This window comes from Bactrocera tryoni, chromosome 3 (assembly GCF_016617805.1).
Source record: "Bactrocera tryoni isolate S06 chromosome 3, CSIRO_BtryS06_freeze2, whole genome shotgun sequence".
Taxonomy (NCBI): domain Eukaryota; kingdom Metazoa; phylum Arthropoda; class Insecta; order Diptera; family Tephritidae; genus Bactrocera; species Bactrocera tryoni.
The window spans coordinates 35,386,687-35,390,390 of record NC_052501.1 but is presented as its reverse complement, the minus strand read 5'-3'; positions in this window follow the sequence as shown (position 1 = coordinate 35,390,390).

The following is a 3,704-nucleotide window of genomic DNA, read 5'->3' as shown; positions in this document are numbered from 1 at the left end:
ATTGCAAATAGATTTTCGCGAATTTACAGTATGGCTAAAGCAAAAATCAAGGTTTGCGTGGGGAAAGACTTAACACAGTCGACTTCAGACCAATCAGTCTTCCACCCTGCATTTCTAAAATATTTTAGAAAGTGTTACTATCAAAGTTGACTCCCTTCCTCCGCGAAAGTATTATTATACCAATGCACCAATTCGGGTTTTGTGAAAAACTTAGCACGATAGAGCAAGTGAATAGAATTACTAACGAAATAAGAAAAGCATTTGAGCACAGAGAGTACTGATCAGATATACATATGTTTAGACGTGGCTCAAGCATTTGATAAGGTGTGGCATGATGGCCTTTTATATAAGACTAAAAACATTCTACCTTTAGAATTGTATAAAACGTTGGAGTCTTATTTAAAAAATAGACAATTTATAGTAAAAGTGGGAGATTTCATATCTTATCGACAGAAAAGGGCTGGTGTACCACAGGGCAGTATTTTCGGCCCAACTCTATACATTAGCAAATTTCGAACAGCTAATAATGTATTTACATCAACTTTTGCGGATGACACAGCTTTAGTGAGAATTAACAAATGCCACATTAAAGCATCAAAAATATTAGTGGAGCACTTAAATTCTGTCGAAGAATGGCTAGCCAACTGGCGTGTAAAAGTGAATTTAAAAGTGTAAGCATATTACGTTTTCGCTTAGACCAAAAATGTCCCCAGCAATAAAAATGAACATTATTTAACCCAAGCGAATGAAGTAACATATCTTGGTATTCACCTATGATAAGACTTACGTGGAGAAAACACATATCGAGTAAAATGCATGAAGATAAGAGCTGCAAATTTAAATTGGCTTTTACAACATGTTTTTTTAACATGTTCACCATGGTACATGCGTAATGAAAATATCCGTAAAGTCCTTGGTATTCCTATGGTAAAGAAAGAAGTAGAAGACAGCAGTCTTAAATATACATATATCTAAACTCCGCCTTAAAAGCAGCGATATTTTTGCGTACTAAGGAGCTAAGGAGCAATGTATCACCAAAACAGCTCAATCACTTGCGTGAGCTTGTCTAGTTTGTAAATAGATTTAATATTTTATTACTTATTGTTAGGCTTTTAAAACAAAAAGCAGATTCAATAAATAAATAAATATTGCAAAAAAAGTAAATAAAAAAGTTTGCATAGTAAGAACTGGTGGTGGAAACCGTAGGTGCGGAGGTGTGTAATACGAGTATAATGACTAGGTAACTTTTCTGATTCAAAAGGTTGAATACAAAGTGAGTTGATAGTATACTCTGTGTTAGTGTGTATTGGTAGCTATAGTTGACTGTGATGAGTTTTAGCATGTCCTTTTATTGTGATATTGCAATCTTATTAGCCTAAATAGCTTATAAGCAAACGGTAAAAATCTTATTGATAATTCGGATTTCCAAGTATTTTTTTTTAAATACAAAACTAAAAAGCTTTCTTCTTAGTAAAGAATAAATTTATTTCTCATTTTCATACAATTCTTGAGAGATCTCTTCTCTAGATTATATAAGCTAAACAAAGACCTGCTAGGAACCCAATAAACAATCAGAACTAATCGCATTGCTAATAATATGAATGTAACTGTGTTGCTCTTATACATAGATATAATATAAGCAGAATTGCTTGTTTGAAGAAAAACAAACTGAAAGATAAGATGCTGCTCAGCAGTGACGTTCTTGTTGTAAAAGCTGGAAGTATCATAATACTTCCATAGCAAAGTGGTGAAGTCAATGTGTTCTTGATCGAAGCTTCTGAGTGGGACTCGAGTGCCAACACGTATGCATTGCGTGTAGACAAGAGCAGACGTGTTGGCAGGAGCATATTTTTACGTACTTTCAAAAATACGTACAGAAAGACAAGAATTCAAATGCTACACCTGCAGCCTATATACGGTTAAACAAAAACTTTTATAAATTAACGTAAAAAATATATTTTTGAATTGGATAAGCATCTTCAATGACTTTTGAAAAAACTTCTTTTCAGATAATGAGGTTACAAAACTTTTTTACTTTACAGCCAAGTTTAAAAGAATTAGTGAGGATATAAAATGGCAACCATGGCGCCGAATAAACGTGTTTGTGTTGAATGTAATAGTGTAATTAAAGGAAACATTAGAAGTTTGAGCTGTATTAATTGTAAAAAGTGGTATCATTGAGCTGCAGTGGTCTGGATAAAAATGAGTTTGAATTTTTTTTACCAGAAGTTTAAAGATACTAATGTAAATACATGGAACTGTGGCAGATGCGAATTGGAGGTTAGCTTCGTTGTCCCGGAGTCGGAAAGCGTGGCCGGTGAGGGTTATAGTAATGCTCCAGGCATGAATAAAATATTAGAACGCTTAGATAAATTATTGGACCAAAAGTTTGCAAAACATGTGGAACCTTTGCGTATGGAAATTAGAGAATTAAAGACAAGTGTCACTGTTATGGAGGAGGAAATTACTGAACTGAAAAAGGCTAGAGAAATGGATAAAAATGAATATGAAAATAAGGCAAAGACTCTGAACGACCTGGGTAAACGTGTCTCTACGCTAGAAAAAAAAGGTTTTGAAATAGACATGCAAGGAGTATTTAGAGAAGCTGAGAAACGGAAAAGTAAGGAATCTAGCATCATCGGGTACCACTTTAAAGAATCAGACAAGAATACTGGTGCCGAGAGACAGTTGGATGATAAAACAAAATTCATTCAACTGCTACCGGATGATTGTGGTATTGAGATGGAGGATATCAAAATCAATAGAATTGGTAAAGCAGCAAAGGACAAGATTCGTCCAGTGAAAATCGCACTTCCGTCTAAAGAATGTGCTAGAAAGATATTGACAACGAAACTTAAAGGTAACTATAGACAAGTCTGCATTCAATCCGCATTACCTAAGCTGTTTGAAAAGTGGATATATGGTCAGATTGAAACATGGTTTAAGGATTCTCTGATCAGACAGCAACATGGATTCGTTAAAGAAAGATCAACCACCTCGAATCTCATGATGTACGTAGAATATATCTTACAGGATTGGTCTAAAAGACCTGAGGTCCATGCACTATATACGGACTTTAGTAAAGCGTTTGATATGGTGAATCATGAAGTCCTGTTGCTAAAACTGAAGAAATATGGTGCACTAGTGAGGCCAGTGTTGGAGTATGGATGTGTAGTCTGGGATCCAATCTATAGTTATCAAATTGATAAATTAGAGTCAGTACAAAAAAAAGCTTAACAGGCACTTAAAATATCGTCACAATATGAGTAAAGACTCAAGAGGTGCAATTGATGCTCTAGAATCTAGTAATCCCACACTGGCCAATAGAAGAAAATATCTAACTTTCTGCACCGGAGCTAATATCATTAATAGACATTGGGATGTTCCAGAGTTGGTGGAAATATTTGAGTTCGTTGAGTACAAAGTAAACTTGCGAAAGTCAAGAGTTATTGAAGTACCAATAGTTAGATCGAGATACAACATCGAGATACGACCTATAGGATCGCGAATGTAATTAATGAGTATGCTGACCGTACGAATGTTTTCGACATGTCTGTAGAAAAAGTTTAAAGTGAGGCTAAACGTCTAATTCTGCCTGATATTCTGATAAATAAATTAAATGAATAACAAAGAAGTGACTGACTTAATTAATTTAAGATTTGTTGTTATTTTATTTTCAGTATTCTTGGTACCTTCTTAATAAC